The 20,163-nt window shown below is 46.5% G+C and overlaps 1 long non-coding RNA gene and 1 pseudogene across 4 annotated transcripts; one reads left to right on the top strand and one right to left on the bottom strand.

Annotated features, from left to right (window-relative positions):
- Positions 1-226: 226 nt before the first annotated feature.
- On the top strand, positions 227-15,939 carry LOC132210169 (uncharacterized). Of its 4 annotated transcripts, XR_009446408.1 has the most exons (5): positions 227-416; positions 3,515-3,669; positions 5,530-5,922; positions 8,882-8,979; positions 14,100-15,939. It is a non-coding gene; the product is annotated as an uncharacterized LOC132210169 (long non-coding RNA). The 4 variants fall into 4 exon arrangements; XR_009446407.1 differs by lacking the exon at positions 5,530-5,922 and having other exon boundaries at positions 3,515-3,556; XR_009446409.1 differs by lacking the exon at positions 5,530-5,922 and having other exon boundaries at positions 3,515-3,600.
- A 1,771-nt stretch (positions 15,940-17,710) lies between these two features.
- Positions 17,711-17,885, bottom strand: LOC132210273 (U2 spliceosomal RNA; annotated as a pseudogene).
- Between the last annotated feature and the right edge of the window lie 2,278 nt (positions 17,886-20,163).

Raw genomic sequence — 20,163 nt, 5'->3', positions numbered from 1 at the left:
ATCTTTCGCATCCAGTTCTCAGTCTCATTTGTCTCAAAATGCAACATTGAGACGGCGATCATCAGCTTCTGACAATGCCAACACAAAGCACTGCGCATGCTCCAACTCACAATGGCGTCTAGGTGATTGAGTCACTAGGGGCCAATAGGGGCACAGGGTTGCCGTGCATGACCGGCTGATGTTGCTGCCATTCTAACCATTCAGAATGAGGAGGGGGCGGGATCGGGGAAACCACGTGATCAGCCACGAGAGCAGTGCCGAGTCGCTTTGATAATATGAACCGCAGATGCTGGACAATCCGAGATAACATGGTGCAGAGCTGGATGAACACAGCAGGTCAAGCAGCATCAGAGGAGCAGGAAAGCTGACGTTTCGGGCCTTGATCCTTTGCTGAGACCAAGATTTGTGCAATTGAGGTAAGAGCAGGACACGGTAAAGAAAGCAAAACGGCAGAAAGCTGGAGGGAAATGATATTCGTATGGGTTTGCAAGTTTTACAAACAGTTAGTGCATGTCGGAAAACACACATTTGAAACTCCTAGAGATAATGGGAACTGCAGATGCTGGAGATTCCAAGATAATAAAATGTGAGGCTGGATGAACACAGCAGGCCAAGCAGCATCTCAGGAGCACAAAAGCTGACGTTTCGGGCCGAGACCCTTCATCATCTCTCTGATGAAGGGTCTCGGCCCGAAACGTCAGCTTTTGTGCTCCTGAGATGCTTCTTGGCCTGCTGTGTTCATCCAGCCTCACATTTGAAACTCCTAGACTCACGTTTGCAAAAAAACAAATCAATGCCTCAGATGGCGATAGGCCCGTGTGACCGCCACCATCTTTATTGGGGGCAATGATCCGCGGGGCGCATGCGCGGCAGCTTTGAAACTTTGAAAGGGCCGAGGTGAAGCTGGGCGCATGCGCAGCCGCGTCTGGCAGAAAGTGAGAGAACGAGGTGTGGGGCTGGAGGAACACAGCAGGACAGGCAGCATCAGAGGGGCAGGAAAGCTGTCGTTTTCGGGCCCACACCCTTCAGAAATGGGGGCGGGGAAGGGGATTCTGAAATAAATAGGGAGAGAGGGGGAGGCAGGTGGAGAGGAGACAGACAAGTTAAAGAGGTGGGGATGGAGTGGGTAAAGATGAGTAGGTGGGGATGTAGGGAGGGGATAGGTCAGTCTAGGGAGGAGGGGATAGGTGAGAGGAAGAACAGGTTAGGGAGGCGGGGATGAGCAGTTGTTTATTGCGAACTGAGTGTAGGTGTTCTGTAAAGTGGTCCCCAAGCCTCTGCTTGGTTTCCCTGATGTAGAGGAGGCCACAACGGGTACAGCGGATGCAGTATACCACATTAGTGCCTGCATTTCCCCATACAGATGGCCTAAAAGCCCTACGCTGTTTCCTGTCCTGCAGGTCTGACCAGGTCCCCTCTACTGAACCCCTTATGCGCTTAGGTGAACTTGTCCTCACCCTCAACAACTTCTCTATCAACTCCTCCCGCCTCCTGCAGACACAGGGGATGGCCGTGGGTACTCGCATGGGCCCAAGCTGTGCCTGCCTCTTTGTTGGAACAATCCCTCTTCCGTACATACACTGGCCCTGAACCCCACCTCTTCGTCCGGTACATGGATTACTGTATCGGCACTGCCTCGTGCTCCCACGAGGAGCGCGAACAGTTCGTCCACTTCACCGACACCTACCACCCCAACCTTAAGTTCACCTGAGCCATCTCTTAACACCTCTCTCACCTTCCTGGACCTCTGTTTCCATCTTAGGCAACTGTCTAGAAACCAATATCCATTTCAAGCCCAACGACACTCTCAGCTACCTAGAATACACCTCTTCCCACCCACTGTCCTCAAAAACGGCCATTTCCTATTCCCGATTCCTTCACCTCCGCCGCATCTGCTCTCAGGATTCCACTCCCATACGTCTGATGTTGTTCCTTTTCGAGGACCGCAATCCCCACCACCCACCTCTTTTCACCCGCACCCCTCCCGCAGTGATCGAGAATGCCCTTGACCGTGTCTCCTGTATTTTTCCACAACTCCTAACTCGCACACCGCCCTGCAATAACAACCGAAAAAGAATCTCCCTCATCCTCACGTACCACCCCACCAATCACTGGAACCAACACATCATCCTCTGACATTTCTGCCATCAGCAATCCGACCCCAACACCAAAGACACTTTCCCCTCCCCACCCTTGCCTGTTTTCCGGAGGGACCACACTCTCCGTAACTCCCTTGTCCGCTCCACACTCCCCTCCAGCCCCACCACACCTGGCACTCTTCCCTGCAAACGCAGGAAGTGCTACACTTGCCCCCACACCACCTCACTCCTCCCTCACCCCCATCCCAGGCCCCAAGAAGACTTTCTACATCAAGCAGACGTTCACCTGCACATCTGCTAACGTGGTATACTGCATCCCCTGTACCCGTTGTGGCCTCCTCTACATTGGGGAAACCAAGCGGAGGCTTGGGGACCGCTTTGCAGAACACCTACACTCGGTTCACAATAAACAACTGCACCTCCCAGTCGTGAATCATTTCAACTCCCCGTCTGTTTCCTCAGACGAAATGCCTATCCTGGGCCACCTGCAGTGCCACAACGATGCCACCCAAGGGTTGCAGGAACAGCAAGTCGTATTCTGCCTGGCAACCCTGCAGCCCAATGGTGTCTATGTGGATTTCACAAGCTTCAAAATCTCCCCTCCCCCAACTGCATCTCAAAACTAGCCCAGGTTGTCTCTGCTTCCCTAACCTGTTCTTCCTCTCTCCTATTCCCCCTACCACCTCAAGCTGCACTCCCATTTCCTGCCTACCAACCTCATCCCACCTCCCTGGACTGACCTATCACCTCCCAACTCCCCACCGATACTCACCTTTACCTGCTCCATGCTGGCCTCTTTGACTTGTCTGTCTCCTCTCCACATATCTTTTCTCTCCATCTTTGATCTGTCTCCCCCTGTCTCCTTGTTTAGTTCAGAAACCTCTTTCCCCTCCCACATTTCTGATGAAGGGTCTCGGCCCGAAACGTCAGCTTTCCTGCTCCTTGGCCTGCTGTGTTCATCCAGTTCCACAACTTGTTATCTTGGATTCTCCAGCATCTGCAGCTCCTATTATCTCTTATCCAAGAGAAATGTTTGTTTCTTCTGAATTTCTTTCCCAGAGTGTGGGATAATAGCAGCTCGCACTGCTCTTAGTCACTTCTGTGCTCCCTGATGACCTTTGTCGGTGTCTAATCTCTTCAGTCTCTAATGATGGATAGATTTGATCTCTGTAGTATTTTACTGTAATTTCCTTGTACCTTTTTTGTGAATAAATTTTCCACTGCTCCACACCCGCTGACCACGTGCTGCTGTCTTACCAGATTAATTTTTGAATGGTATCTTTCACAGTCAGGCAATGTATTCCCAGAAAGAGAGTGTATTTTTCTTCCATTTCAGACCACCAAATTCGACAGCATTTTTATTCTGTTTCATTCATTTTGCACTTCTGCAACATTTACTGTTTCTCCTTCCACAGATACCAGCGATCGTTGCCAAAGCCCTGTTGCCTGTGGAGAAGGTGATGTTTAACTTTCGTGTGCTGCTGCAGTTTGTATGATAAAGGTGCTCCCACAATGCGGCCATTTGAGAAGTTACAGATCATTCATTGAGCAATACTGAAGAGCTGATGGTGTATGTCCAAATCAACAAACAATTTGTATTTTTATCATGTTTTATAATTTCACAAAAATATTATCAAGAAACTTTTATCGTAAGGCCATCTTAGGTCAGGTGACCAAAAAGTAACTAAATTTGCAGGTTTTCATGACTATCTTAAAGAAGGAAAGCAAACCTAAGAGGTTTATCATGGGAATTCCAGACCATGTTGCCTGGCAACTGTAGAAACAGCCTCCCAAAGTGAAGCAATGATTAAACGCATTGTTGGAGCTGAAACTAAATGAGTTATCCAAGTCTTGAAGGTTGTGTGGTGCAGGGAGATAGGGCTCATCACAGCCAGGAATTAAATCAAGGATGAGAATTTTAAATTGTTGCTTATAAATAGGAGCCTTTGTCGGTCAGGGAGCACAGCAGTGATGGTGAACAGGTCTTGGTACAAATGAACTTGTGTGCAGCAGAATTTTAGGTATTCTTGAGGTTGCAGGGATGTTGAATGTGGGAGGCCAACTGGCAGTGAGTTTGGATAGTTACGTCTAGAGGTAACACAGGAATAGATGAGAGGTTCAGCAGATGAGCTGAAACTAAGGTGTCACTGTCGGGTCATTTCCACTGAAGTGGAAATAAGTGGTTTTTGTACAGGGCTCTGCAGTTACCCTCACCTCACCTCAGGAATTCAGCTGTTTGTGAATATGTGGATCAAATCTGTAATAAGATCAGGAACCGAGTGCCCGCCGTGGCCCAAACTGGGCATCACTGAGCAGGTTACTGCTGAGTAAGTGCTGCTTAATAGTGCTGTTGTCAACACCTTCCATCACTTTACTGATGATAGAGAGTAGACAGGTTGAGGGGAAATTGGTCGGGTTGGATTTGCTGTGTTTTTGTGCTGAACAGACCTGGGCAGTTTTCCAAATTGTCAATAGATGCCAGCACTGTAGCAGGACTGAAACAGTTTGGCTTGGCGCTAGCAAGCTCTAGAGCACTAGTCATCGGTACTATTGCCAGAGTGTTGCCAGGGTCTGTAACCTTTCGTTCATTTATTAATATTATTTGAAATGAATCAAGTTGGATGAAAACTCACATCAGATGTCGGGGACCTCTGGAGAAGGTGAGATGGATCATCCAATTGGCATTTTTGGCTGACATTTGCTGCAGTCTTATCTTTTGCATGGATAGGTTGGGCTCCTCTGTCAGTAAGGATGGGGATTTTTGGCATGCTTCCTCCAGTGAGTTGCTTAATTGTCCATCACCATTCTCAACTGGGTGTGGCAGAACTGCAGAGCTCACATCTGATCTATTGGTTAGGGGTGGCTCAGCTCTAACGCTTGCTGCTTATGCTATTTGGCATGCAGATAGTCCTGTTTGGTAGTTTTGAGGTTGGCACCTTTATTTTTAGGTAAGCCTGGTGCTGCTCTTGGCATGCCCTCCGATACTATCCATTCAACCAGTGTTGATCCCTTGGATCAATGCTAATGGTTGACTGTAGGATATGCCGAGCCACGTGGTTACAGACTGTGCTGGATGAAGTTCTGCTGCTGTTGATGTCCCACAAAGCCTCATAGATATCTGGTTTTGAGTTCCTGTGTCTGTTCCAAGTCTGTCTCTTTCAGCCGAAGTTCATGCCACCCAACGCAATGGTGGGTATTGTATCAGTGATAATGGGAACTGCAGATGCTGGAGAATCCAAGATAATAAAATGTGAGCCTGGATGAACGCAGCAGGGCCAGCAGCATCTCCTCTGATGAAGGGTCTAGGCCCGAAAAGTCAGCTTTTGTGCTCCTGAGATGCTGCTGGCCCTGCTGTGTTCATCGAGCCTCATATTTTATTATCATGCAATGGGGGTATTCTCAAGTTTAAGATGAGGCTTTGTCTCCACAGGACTACGCGCTGGTCGCTGTTATCAATCCTGTCACGGACAGATGCATCTGCAGCTGGGAAATTTGTGACGATGAGACCAGCTATGTTTTTCCCTTCTGTTGGTTGTGGCACCACCTGCTGCGGTCCCAGCCAGGCAGCTTTTTCCTTTGGGACCTGTCCAGCTCGATTGGTAATCCTGCTGCAAACTACTCCTGATGGTGGGCATTGAGTACAAGTAGTGCCATTCACACTCGCAGTGCTTCCTCCAAGTGCTGTTCAACATGGAGTTTTTTTTCAATTAAAATTCTCTCTTGGGATATGGAAATCACCAGCTGGACCAGTGTTTATTGCCCAGAAGGCAGTTAATAGTAACCGCATTGCTGTGGGTTTGGAGTCATATGTATTGCAGACCAGGTAAGGATGGCAGATTTCCTTCCCAAAAGGATACAAATGAACCAGATGAGTCTTCCCTGAAAATCAGCAATGGTTTCATGGTCATCGTTAGACTCGTAATTCCAGATAATTACTTAATTCAGGTTTCACCATCTGCCATGGCAGGATTTGAACCCAGGTCCGCAGAACGCTATCTGGGTCTCTGGATTAATAATCTAGCAATAATACTCCTGCCAATTTATCAACCGAGGAAGGATGATACATGGTAACGAGCAGGAGCCATGAGACTTCCAGGCGTCGATGTCGAGTACTCTCGGGACAAATAATCCGGTCAGAATAGCACTGTGCTGCCACGTCTGCCGGGTCTGTCCTGCTCGTGGGACAGGCCTTCACTGAGGACAGTGGTGATGTGTCGTTGTCTGTAAGGTTAGTTTCCATGAGTCTGACGCTGTTTCTTGTCTAGACTTTGAGTCACCTCTCCAAGTTTTGCCGCTAGCCCCCAGATATGAGTAAGGAGGAGTTGGTGGGGTCAATAGGACTAATTCTGCAGGTGTCTTTCTTTGTGCTTTGGTAGATGCCAAGTGGGCCACCCAGCTTCATACCTTTGTTGAGATTTTGCAACTGAGTGGCTTGGTTGGCAAATTTCTTTCCCTGAAGGACATGATATTTTTTTGTTTTTGTTTTCTGCCATTAGCAATGGTTCCATGGCAACCAGCTGATTCTTAATTCCAGTCTTTTTTAAATTGAATTCAAATTCCACCATTTGCTGAGATGGGATTCGATCCAGACTTCTGTTGTACATTTTAATATTCTAGATAAAAGTTAATATCACCAATGCAGGCTTTGTTTCTTTGCAAAACGCTGTCCATCATCCTGCCTCCTCCATCCTCCCCTCCAACAGCAAGTGAGGGAGACACATGGAGTTTCTATGTCACTAAGATTGAGTCAATCCAATCAGCTGCCTCTGCTGCTTCCCTCTCTTCCACGAGCCTACCAAACCAAATTGCCTGGCACGTTGCTCCTCATGTTAGGCTTAAACTTGCATCTTTGTCCAGTCTCATGTCAAGCCTTACCAGAACTTATCCTAACCCTTTTCCCTATTCTCTTAAACTCCAAACATTCTAACTCTCTCTCTCTCTTATTTCTCCTCCTCCTTGCCTCTCCCCCCGCCTCCGCGCCCCCCCCCTCCCCCCCCCCCCCCCCCCCCCCCCCCCCAACCCATGCCAATTCACAGATATTGTTACTTGTTCTGTCGGCTTCACTTTTCTGGCTATGTCCTTCTCACCCATTCTGTTTAAAAACCAATGTTTGACCTCACCATCATTGGAAAATCCCACTCCATCTCCACTCCTGCCTGAAATCAATGTCGTCGTTGTCCCTCAAGGGTCTATCCTTGGTCCATCCTGTTTCTCACCGACATACTGCCAGGAGGTGAGGTCTTCCACAAGCACTGTCAGGTTTTGCATGTATTCTACAATGTTCAGATCTAACTCCCCCCTCATCACTCTCCTTTGCTCCACTGTTACTCAATTATAAAACTGCTTATCATACTTCCACTACTTGATTAGCTGGAATTTCCTCCAATAACACTTTGTGATAGTTAAACACGTTCCCTTCAGTTATTATTACAAATTACTTTTCCTTACTACTGTACTGAATCCATCCCTCTTGCTGGGAACTGTCTGAGGTTGAACTGCACTCTTCTCAATAATGTTCTCACATCTGGCCTCAAGATGAACATCCTAACATACGTCTTCTCAATCACATGTCAGAAATTTCAATCTCTAAAATGCTCCTTCTCTCCACCTCACTCCAGCTCATTTGTGACCGAAACCCCTCACCCATGTCTGTGTTGCCTTAAACTTGACGATTCCAAAAGAGAACCCTCTATTGTCTGCCTGATCAGGAATCTGCTCCCACGATGGGAAATATCCCCTCAGCATTTATCCTGTAAACCGACTTAAGCTAATTAAAAATATAGGATTCTTGTCTCTCCATCTTCAATATTCTAAATAGTAGATTCCAGGCCTGTTTAGTCTTAGCTTAAATGATAGTCCGTCCAAACCAGTGATCATGCTAGTCCATCTTCTCTGAAATGCCTCCAGTGAAGTGATATACTTGCTCGAATAAGTCGACCAAAAAAGCTGCTCGCATTCCTCCAGATGTTGTCTTGCCAGCAATTTGTACATTTGTCCTAAGACTTGTATTCCAAACTCTTATACTACAAACACCTTGACATAAGGGATAACATCCCATTACCCTCCCGGATTACCTGTTGCAACTGTGTGCTCACTTTGTGTTTCCTGCACAATTATTCCTGAGTCCTGTTGTGTATTGGTTTTCCGCAGATTTTACCTTTTTAAATAACACTGTATTCTTTGGTTGTCTCCTCAAATGAACAACTTCACATTTTCCCACAGTTGTACTCCATTTGCCAACTTGTCGCCCATTTATCAATGTCTCTCCATAAACTGTAACCCTCATGGAACTTGACTGTTATCCCCTCTTTTTAAATGCGATCCTCCCTCATTCTTTTTGTTGGGAGCACTGGGCAAGATGGCGCATATGTAATTGCTATCTTTTTAAGGGGCATTCTTTCGAATGACCAGAGGCTTACTGTCCATTGCTCAGAATCGAGACAACTTGTCCATCAAGCTGCATCAGCTTTTCCGGCCCAATATCTCATTGTGGCAGTGCAGCAGCACAGAAGGAAAGAAAAGGAAGCGAATCCTGCTGTCTGCATCTCACTAACTCTCGGGCATTCTTTGCCATGTGTCAAAAACCTGCTGATCTGTTTAGTGACACGAAGCCCCAAGGTGGAAATTCCTAGAAACCCCAATACATTTCCCCCTGAATCAACTGCTGACCCCCACAAAGGATAATGTGTAGCAGGGACAATGCACGGTTATCCTCGGCCAGGAGGAGGGGCTGGTGTGAAATTCTAACCGGACTGATTGGATTTTATGAATTTGTGTTACAGGATATTGCAAGTGGACTTTCAGGTGGGAATCTCAATAATTGTAGCACCAGACTCTGACAGAATTACTCAATTCATCAGGACCTGGATATTCGCATTATGTGAGTATTGTGTTCCTGCTCATTTCCCATTTGCCACGTAAAATTTCTCTTTTATATCACCCCATTCTCTCAATAGATCGTCCCTTAAACTTTCAATATATGTCGTGTAATCATTTGTCTGGTCAGTTGATGAGCGGGTGTACGTTTTATCATCGTAATGTATATCTTTTGTAAACATCTCTGTCAAAGGTCCCCTCAAAACCCTTTGTTACGAGGAGAATAATCTCAGTTTCCCCAAACACCTGATTCCCCAATGACTGACTTTGTTTGCTGTCGATAAGGAACTCATCCGGCTTGTGTTGAAACGTTTTCCACTTCCCTGCATCAGTGCAGCCCTGACAATATGAAAGAAAGTGAACAGCCTCCAGATGAAGCACTGTCGGAGTGGTGTCCCATCCACCACATTCAACATTGCCCTCTACACCACTGAGCAAAGTGGCATCACTGTGCCAAAGGTAAAGTCACCATTGTCCTACCTGACCATAGGGCTGGTTTAACCTGAAGATTACCACACCCCAGGCAAGGGGAGAGTTTGAGAAGGAGAGTTCATCTATTGTAGATGGATATTCTCAATATGTACCAGCAATGCCCAAGTCACATGAAAGAATAATGTTTTAAAAAAAACAGCCCTAACCATGCAACTAAAAACCCTCTTCCTACAAACCATTCTGTTAAATCTCCTCTGCCCCCTATCAGGGACCATCCCGTCCTTCACAGTGTGTGGGGGATCTTTAGTTTGTACAGACTCAGCTCGTCTCTGTTCCTGTCTGTGATGTCATCATGCTGTGACAATGGCACTGAGCCTCACTGTCTGTGAGGGTGGTAGGCACAGAGATCCTCATAGCGTTTAAGGCATATTTAGATGCACACTTGTGATACCAACGCAGACAGGTCTATGGGCCAAGTGCTGGAAAATTAGATTAGAATAGTTAGGGTGTGGTTATTAACTGGCACAGGCTGGTTGGGACACAAAGCCTCTTTCTGTACTGTAGACCTCCGAGACACTTCACATAGGAAGATGCCCAGCAATATTTCAAGCCATCTCAGAAAATGAGATACTAGAATGAATGACTCATGATTGCTCAGTGTTTTCTGGAGAAAAGTGAGGTACAAAGATGAAGTGGTTTACCAGGAAGTTCTGGAGCTTGAATCCCAGGAAATTGCAAGTGCCACCATCAAGTGGAGGAATAAAAATGGGGCATCATCATTAGGACTGTATTAGAGGAAGGGACATGTTGAGATTTGTGAGGCTGGAGAATATTAGAGACAGGAAGGGTTCTGAGACTGGAGAAGATTACAAAAATAGGGAAAAGTGAGGTTGGAGGAGGTTACAGAAATGGTGAGGATTGTGAGGCTGGATTAGATGGCAAACAAAGGGAGGTTTGTGAGGGTAAAGACAACTACAGCGCTGAGGAAGTTTATATGGGCTGGAGGAATTTACAGAGACAGGAGGGTGTTGAATAAAGAACGAAGAAAATTACAGCACAGGAACAGGCCCTTCGGCTCTGTAAGCCTGTGCCAATTCAGATCCTCTATCCAAACCTGTCACCTATTTTCCAATGATCTGTATCCCTCTGCTCCCTGCCCATTCATGTATCTGTCTAGATACATCTTAAATGATGCTATCGTGCCCACCTCTAACACCTCCGCTGGCAATGTGTTCCAGGCACACTCCACCTGCTGTGTAAAGAATTTACCACACATATCCCCCTTAAACTTTCCCCTCTCACCTTGAAATCTGGAGGAGATTACAGAGGTGAGGTTTGTGAGACTGGAGGAATCTACAGAGATGGTGATAATTCAGAGGCTAGAGAGGGATTCCAACGATAGGCAGGTCGTGAGGCTGGAGAGGGATTTCAGCAATGTGGAGGGTGGTGAGGCTCGAGGTGATGGCTGCAATAGTGCAAGTAGTGAGGCTTGAGGGTCATTCTCATGATAGGGAGGGTGGTGAGGTTTGCGATATGATTCCTGCAATAGAGAGGGTGGTGAGGCCTCAGGGCAGGTTATCGTCTTAAACAGCACAGTAGAGTACACAGCACATGGAGTGCAGCAGTTACAGGAAGTGGTTCACCATCACTTTCTCCAAATCAAATAAAAATGGGCAATCAATATTAGTCTGTGCAGCAAAGGCCACATCCCATAAGTAAATTAAAATTATGGGTTTCTGGTTGGAGAGAGCTAGAAGAAGCTGAGATAATTCTCCTTGGGGCTAATTAGCAATGATTTTGTTGAGTTGTAGATTTGTTTCCAGGATATTAGTTTGCAGAGAGAGAAAAATTATTAACAGTGTCAATGTTGGTAACCGCAGAATACAACACTCAGATAATTGGCAAATAATGCAGGGTGAAAATGTGAAGATTACTTGACTCAGCAAGTCCCCAGGACCTGGAACAGTCTGAACGGCAACTGGAAGCAGATTTAGCAGTTATTCTCAAAAGAGAGTTGGGATTAACTTTTAAGGCATGATCAAGAGGGCAGTGGACAAATGGCAGGGGAATTGGGTCAGATTTGCATCACCTCTGAAATGAGAGTGAAACTTTTGACAGGGTTCCACATGGTAGACTGATGAGTAAAGTTAGATCACATGTGATTCAGGAAGAACTTGCTAATTGGAAGCAAAATTGGCTCAGTTATAGGAGAGCAGGTGGTGCTGGAGGATTTTTCAGAGTGGAGTTCTGTGACTAGTGTGTTCCACAGCCATCTGCACATGGTCCACTTCTTTGTTCTTCAAATATAATTGATTTGGATGAGAATTTAAGGGACAAAAGTAATAAGTTTGCAGATGATACTGGAAATGGTGGTTATAGTGGTTACTGAAGGTTATCTAAGGTGACAGCGAGATCTTGATCAATTTGCTCAATGGGTTGCGGAGTGGAGGATGAAGTTCAATTTGAATAAATGTGAGACATTGTATTTTGGTAAAATGAACAAGTGTAGGACTTGCGCAATTGATGGTTGCACCCAGGATAGTGTTGTGGAACAGAGAAATGCTGAGATTCAGGTACATAATTCTTTCAAGTTTCTGGAGACAGGTAGACAGGGTGGTTACCAAGTTGTTTCGCACACTTGCCTTCATTGCTCAACCTTTGGAGTCTCGGAGTTGGGATGTTGTGTTGAGATTGTACAGGACATGGTGAAGCTTCATTTGAGGTATTGTGTGCAGTTGTTACAGGAAGGATGTTATTATTAAACTGGAGACAGGTCAGAAAAAATTTGCTGGGATGTTGCCAGGAATGGAGGGCTTGATTATTAAAATAGACTGCCAAAGCTAGGACTTTTCTCACTGGAGCATAGGAGGTTAAGGGGTGACCTTACAGAGGCTTATAAAATCATGAGGGCACAGATTATGTTGCTATTAAGGGCTTTTTTCCCTACGGTTGGGCGATTTCAAGACAAGGGGACACGTGTAAGATGAGAGGAGAAAGACATATTTAAAAAAAAGACATGAGTCTGAGATAGCAAATAAGTATTTCACATGAGTATTTACTGCAGAGAAGGATATGGAAGCTAGAGAGCTTGGAGACATAAATGATGAGTCGTGAAAAGTGTCCATATTACAGTGGTCTAGGTGCTGGACGTCTTAAACTGCATAAAGGTGGCACCTAATCAGGTGTTACCCACAAACTACCCACAAATAGAGAGGGTGGTGAGGCTTCAGGGCATTTCCCTTTTGATGTCCTGGAACATGTACTACCGCTGGGTCCCTTGCTGAGATATTTGCATCACTGACAGACACTGGTGAAGTGCCAGAAGGCCGGGTGGCGAATGTGGTGCCATTCTTTAAGGAAAAGCCAGAGAACTATCGACCGTTGAGCCTGATGTCAGTGGTGGGTAAATTGCTGGAGGGGATTCTGAGGGACTGGATTTGCATGTGTTTAGAGAAGCAAAGACTGATTAGGGATAGTCAACATGGCTTTGTGAGTGGGGAATCTTGTCTCACTAACTTGACTGAGTTTTTTGAAGAAGGCAAAGCAGTGGACATGGCCTTGCTGAAGTCCATATAAACATTCACCAAAGCTCCACATGACAGACTGGTTCGCAAGATTAGATCAAATGGAATCCAGGGAGAGTTAGCTACTTGAAACAAAATTGGCATGAAAGTAGGAGACAAGATCATGGTGAGGGGGGTCGTGTTGTCTATTTTTTCAGTCGAGAGGACTATGAACAGCAGTGTGCTGCAAGGATTGGCGCTGGGTCCACTGCTTTTTGTCATTGATACAAATCATGTGGAATGCATATTGGAGGAATGGTTACTAAGTGTGCAGATGACACAAATTGTTGGTGTAGTAAACAGCAAAGAAGTTTGCCTCCAAGTACAATGGGAACTTAATCAGATGGGTCGATGGGCCGAGGAGTGACAGAAATCAGTTTAGTTTGGATAAATGTGAGCTATTGCATTATGGTAATGAAAATCAGGACAGGGCTTAAACCCTTAATGATGAGGCCCTGGGGACTGTTACACAACAGAGACTCCTTGGGGTGCAGGTGCACAGTTCCTTGAAGGTGGATTGTAGGTGCAGAATGTAGTGAAGATGATATTTGCTCTGCTTGCATTTATTGGTCAGTGCATTGAGCGTAGGAGTTGGGAGGTCATGTTATAGGCTGAACAAGGCATTGATTATGCTGTGTTTGGAATACTGTTCAGTTCTGGTCTCCCCGCTGTAGGAATGATGCTGTTAAACTCGGCAGGGTGCAGAAAAGATTTACGAGGATGTTGGAAGAGTTGGAAATTTTGAGCTGTAGGCTGAATACGCTGGGGCTGTTTTTCCGAGAGCATTGAAGGCTGAGAGGTGACCTTATAGAAGTTAATAAAATTATGGTGGGCATAGGGTGAGTAGCCAGTTTAAGCTGAGAGGGAAAGGTTTTTTTTTAAAAGGGAAAGTGGGTGGTGCCTGTGTAGAATGGCCTGCTGGAGGAACTGGTGGAAGCTGGGACAGTTATGACATTTGAGAGGCATCTGGATGGGCATGTGAATAGGAAGGGTTTCGAGGAATATAGGTCAAATGCTTGCAAATGGGATTAGATTAATTTGGGATATCTGGTCAGCATGGACAACTGGGACCAAAGGGATTGTTTCCTGGTGTACAACTCTGACTAAGCATTTTTTGTTTACATTTCAGATTTCCACAATTTTACTTCTGCACCGTTCTTAGTCTTTCGAGCCCTCTGAAAGACTGAGTTACAGATCTATACAATGCCTGTCCTTCCTCCCTGGCTCTCCCACCTCTCTCTTATGGTAGGTTTGTGCAAACACTGACTGGATCCCTTACCTGGAGGATATTTATTTATGAATTTGTTCTAATGATAATCCAGCATATTCCCCAAGTATCACTCCACAAATGTCCAGAGGATTTCTCAGTTTCACAATCTGTGTGTGTTCTTCTGGTTCCTCGCTCACTGCACTTGCTTTCTGTTTGAAAGCTTAGTCTACAGTTGGAGAATTCAAACAGGAACACATCCAGATCTGACAGTTACTTTGTTCATCACAACTCAATTACCTCAGGATTTTGAACACTGAAGGAAAAAGCAGCACTCACAGTGGGGAGAAATGCACATGGTCTGTGAAGATTCATCTGAAATGTCCTTACACCAGCTCAGTGACACTGGGGAGAGACCATTCACCTGCTCTAAATGTGGGAAAGCATTCACTCAGTCATCCAAACTGTTAACACACCAGTGGGTTCGCAAAGCAGCACAGTTGAAGGATTTTGCTGTCACTGTCACTATCAAATGAACCATGGTTTTGGGCTGTTTGTACTGATGTTACTGATCCCGGTTCAATTCAAGGTACTGGTATTGTGGATAAAATGTTAATCAGTTGTGTATCTGTCAGGTAGAGCTTGGAAATAGTCACGTTGTCATGACACATCGACACATTCACACTGACGAAAGACTATCCACCTGCACGGTATGTGAAAAGGGATTTCCCGGTTCATCAGGACTGGTTAACTAGCAGCAAATTTCTGAGTAACTGTTAAGTTGGTTTTTGATTCTGCTGTTAGCTATATACAAACCATGTTTTTTGGGCTTGTTTCTGGAGACCATAGGATCCCTCCGGTGTGGAAGCAGACCATTTAGCCCATCAAGTCCACACTGAACTTATGAAGAGTGTCTTACCCAGACCCTGCCTGCGTGGGTTTCCTCCAGGTTCCTCCCACAGTCCAAAAATATGCAAATTGGGTAGATTGACTATGCTAAATTGCCCGTAGTGTCACGTGTGTAAAATGCAGGGACTGGGTAGGGTGGGATGCTCTTTGGAGGGTTCGTGTGGACTCGATGGACTGAATGGCCATCTTCCACACTGTAAGAATTCTATGATGATCTTGATGGCCCTTTATTTGTTAGTTATGTCTGGTCAATATGTCTGTGCACCTTTTACAATTACGGATTCTATTGCTCTCCACAGACGTGTTTCAATTTTTAATAGATATTTGTTTATTGGAAACAATGCAATCTTTCCTTTTGATTTCTATCCACAAAATGAAAGTTTTAAATCGAAACATAAAATTGGGATGAGTCCTGCACTACAATCCCTGATTGGGGAAAATGCAATCAGCTATGAAACCTGGTGACCATTGTGACTCTGTCCGGGGGAAATGCAGTCTCCTCAGATCCTTACCTGTTGTCCGTAGCAATGATGGATCTCATGATGAATACATATACACCAGATATCACACAATGTCTTGGTTTATTTTCTATTTATTCTTCTGTCCATTACTCCACAGAGACTGAGATAACGGTCTGGGGACCTAGGTTTGAAACCCACCATTCCAGATGGTAGAATTTGAGTTTAAACAAAAAAATCTGAAATAAGAATCTAATGATGACTGTAAATCTGTTTTCATTGTTGGAAAAACCTATGTCTTTTAGGGAAGGAAACTGCCATTCTTGTCCAGGGATATCAAGATCCCATGAATGAATTTTTAAAAATTAATTTTAAATAAAACTCCTGCAAATACATTTATCTCTGTGTCTTAATTTATTTGACAACCGACAGTTCAAACTGGTTGATGGTCACTTTCACTTTCATGGTTGAAACAAAAAAAATGCGTGAATGGAACCACAGTTGTTCTCGTAGGAACAATGCATGCTTTGATGTGTTTGAAAAAAATACCTCATCTCACTTATGAGCCAGATATCAAAGTTGACCAGATCCAGATGCTGTGTACCATGGAAGTGAAATTCTTCACCGTCTTATCCGCTTGTGTTGCTATTTCAGGGAGCTGTGGACTTGAACCTCCCAAACTCCCGAACACCTTGAGAATTTCATCAAACTGACCCCCCATGGCAGGAATAGACAGGGCCAGCTTGGATTGATGATCATCATTCAGGCTCAACAAATCTACTGGAGCATTTTGAGAATGTAATTAGTGGTGAGTGTGGCCACCTCTCTGTACTGTAGTGATACAGATCCCCTGATCCTGCTTGCCCTACATGCCTGATATTGAATGATTCCGTGGACATGCTGTGTCAGGATATCCTGACTGAATCCTGTCTCCCTTGCCCTGACTGCGAACTGTTTCCCTGAGACTTTGCGACGTGACCATTTGGTCGAAACATGTGTTTGTTGCCACAGCTGCTGACCAGCCCTTGACTGTCTGCTGGTAATAACAGTGCTAAGCTGCCTGGCTTATGCCTGTGATAAACACCAGGCAAGACAGGAGCACTGTGAGACATTAGGTTCTAGTTGAGACTTCAAAGTGCAAAAATGCCAGGGAAAGGCAGAGATAGTGTGGCAGAACACATCTCAGGTGCTGAAAAGTTTGTAGAGTTCTGTCAGCAAGAATGTACTTTGTGCACAGGCAATTCTGCATCTTGATGTAGCATTTTTATTTAACTTCTGGCTCATTTCACTAAATCTGCAAATATCTCTTGGTCTGGCTAATGTGAGAAGTGGTAATCTGATGAAACTCACAGGCCTTGACGTGGGAAAAATAAAGCAGTCGCATGCACACTTGTTTGATTGGTTGCTCTTGCACTCAAATGAAAAACATGCGTTGTATACACCATCTTCTTTCCTGGCTCAGTGTTTCCAAAATCTCTAGATCAATACATCCCAAGTCGTCATCATCAGAGTCAAAACGAGTGAATACTTCGATAGCTTCATTTTTTTTCTGAAATGCTATTTGTAGTGAGGTAGTGTTGGCAGGCTATTTTCTTTTACTTCTGATGCCATGTGTGGATTTTCAGGGATGGTGTTGGTGGGAAGATGCGGCATGTGCCAGGGATGAGGCACTAACATTCAGAGCAAGTGCTGAACATGCACAAAAGGAGAGATTAACAGGTACCTTGGAACAAGCATAGTTGGAGAAGGTTGGGTGAGAGTACTGAGAGAAAGCACTTTGGTGGCAGCACCAGGACACGTGTTTGATTCCAGCCGTGGGTGACTGACTGCCTGTGTGGAGTTTGCACATTCTCCCTGTGTCTGTGGGTTTCCTCAGAGTGCTCCCACAGTCCAAAGATGCGCAGGTTAGGTGGATTAGCCATGTTAAATTGCCTGTAATGTTTAGGGAGAGGTAGTTCAGGTGGGTTATAGATCGGGCTGGGATGCTCTGAGGTTTGGTGTGGACTTGTCGGGCTGAAGGGCTGTTATGGTTCCAGAGTGTTGAGCAGATGGTGGAGAATCTGAGATAACAGGCCAACTAGGACTGAAGGAACAGGAAGTCTGATGTCTCAGGCCGAGACACCCTTCTTCAAGTTTTGATCAGGCTGTTTTTTAAACTTGGTTTAATGAGACTGTACCGTTCCTGGAAACACTGCAATACCAGGATGATGCGTGGAGAGGATGGAGCAAGCCCCTGTTCCAATTCCTGCTCCAAAAATCAGTTTGACATAGGGTCCTTAAGTAAAGGACATGTCACATATTAAAGCTGATAAGAACAGATTTTTTTTATTTGAAAAAATATACTTCATTCATAAGATGTACAAAAAATAAAACACATTTATACACCTACCCAGTCATGCAAGCTGCTCCTGGTTACCCAGGGGGCTACGTACACCAACTAAAGGAAAAAAACAAAACAAAGCAAAAGCAAAACAAAAGAAAAAATACCCTGGCAGTCGTCTCCCAGCACAGTCCCCGTTGGCCCCCTGACCAGTTGGGGAAGGCGTAAGCTGGGCCCAGTTACCAGATAGGGCCCTTTTTTCTATTCTGGACGAGGGGTTTCATACGGTGGTCTTTCTCCACCGTGCCTTGGCGTTAGCTGCCCCAAGCTTTCATGTGTCCCTCAGCACGTAGTCCTGAGCCTTGGAGTGCGCCAGTCTGCAAAACGCGGTCGGGGTCAGTTCTTTCAGCTGGCAGACCAGCAAGTCGTGGGCAGACCAAAGAGCGTGTTTCACCGCATTGATGGTCCTCCAGGCGCAGTTGATGTTGGTCTCGGTGTGCGTCCCGGGAAACAGCCCGTAGAGCACGGAGTCCCATATCACGGACCTGCTCGGGATGAACCTCGACAAATACCACTGCATCCCCCTCCAGACCTCCTGCGCATAGGCACACTCCAGAAGGAGGTGATCCACAGTCTCGTTACCCCCCCCCCGCACCGCCGCAGCTGCCTCGGACAGCGTGCGGTGGCGCAGAGATTCCGGGCATGCATAAATGATCTCACTGGCAGAGCCTCTCTCTCTGCCAGCCAATCAATGTCCTTGTGCTTGTTTGAAAGTTCTGGCGATGAGGCATTCTGCCAAACGACTGTGGCAGTCTGCGGGGGGGAGCCACACGACGGGATCCACCCTCTCCTTTTCTCGAAGGGCCTCGAGGATACTACGTGCTGACCACTGCCTGACGGCCTTGTGGTCAAAGGTGTTTCCTTTCAAAAATTTCTCCATGAAGGACAGGTGGTACGGGACAGTCCAACTACTCGGAGCGTTCCGCAGCAATCAGGCCAGGCCCATCCTTCGCAATACCAGGGACAGGTAGAACCTCGGTAAGTAGTGACACTTGGTGTTTGCGTACTGAGGATCTACGCACAGCTTGATGCAGCTGCACACAAAGGTAGCCATCAGGGCGAGGCTGGCGTTCGGTACATCCTTTCCCCCATTTTCAAGGTCTTTGCACATGGTGTTCCTGCGGACCTGGTCCATCCTTGACCCCCACATGAAGTGGAAAATGGCCTGGGTGACCGCAGCGGCGCAGGTCTAGGGAATAGGCCAGGCCTGGGCCACATACAACAGTACCGAAAGCCCCTCGCACCTGACAACCAGGTTTTTACCTGCGATCGAGAGGGACCGGAATGTCCACCTGCCTAGCTTCTGCCTCAGTTTGGAGATACGCTCCTCCCAAGTCTTAGTGCACGCCCCACCTCCACTGAACCAAACACCCAGCACCTTCAGGTAGTCTGTCCAGACGGTGAAGGGGATGAAGGAGCGGTCGTCCCAGTTCCCGAAGAACATGGCCTCGCTCTTACCCCTATTGACTTTGGCACCCGAGGCCAGTTCAAACTGGCTGCAGATGCCCAACAGCCGACTCACCGACCGACGATCAGTGCAGAAGATGGCGACATCGTCCATGTACAAGGAGGTCTTGACCTGAAGGCCTCCGCTGCCTGGGATAATCACGTCCTTCAGGCTCACGTCCTTCCTGATGGATGCAGCGAAGGGCTCCATCCAGCACACGTACTCAGCAGGAGAGAGCGGGCAGCCCTGCCTGACTCCAGATCTGACGGGAAGACTGTCCGATTCCCACCCGTTGATCGAGACTGTGCTAATGATGTTGGTGGAGAGCAGTCGGATCCAAATGCGGATGCCCTTTCCAAACCCCAATTTGGAGAGGATGTCCCTCATGTAAGCATGGGAGACCCTGTCGAAGGCCTTCTCCTGGTCCAGGCTGACGAGGCTGGTGTCCACCCGCCTGTCCTGTACGTAGGCGATCATATCCCTGATGAGCACGAGGCTCTCGGCGATCTTCCTGCCCGGCACAGCACAGGTTTGGTCAGGGTGAATCACCGACTCCAGGACAGACCTGACACGGTTGGCTATGACCTTGGCCAGGATTTTGTAGTCCACGTACAATAGTGAAATGGGACGCCATTTCTTAATTTCTTCCCTCTCACCCTTCCTCTTGTAAATGAGGGTGATGATGCCCTTCCTCATGGACTTGCACATTTCCTCTGCCCGAAGTGCACGATCGCACACCTCCAGCAGGTCCTGGCTGACCAGGTCCCACAGAGCGGAATACAGCTCGACCAG

Source organism: Stegostoma tigrinum, chromosome 11 (assembly GCF_030684315.1).
Source record: "Stegostoma tigrinum isolate sSteTig4 chromosome 11, sSteTig4.hap1, whole genome shotgun sequence".
NCBI lineage: Eukaryota > Metazoa > Chordata > Chondrichthyes > Orectolobiformes > Stegostomatidae > Stegostoma > Stegostoma tigrinum.
The sequence above is the reverse complement of the archived record's forward strand: the minus strand, read 5'-3'. Positions and strand labels throughout refer to the sequence as shown.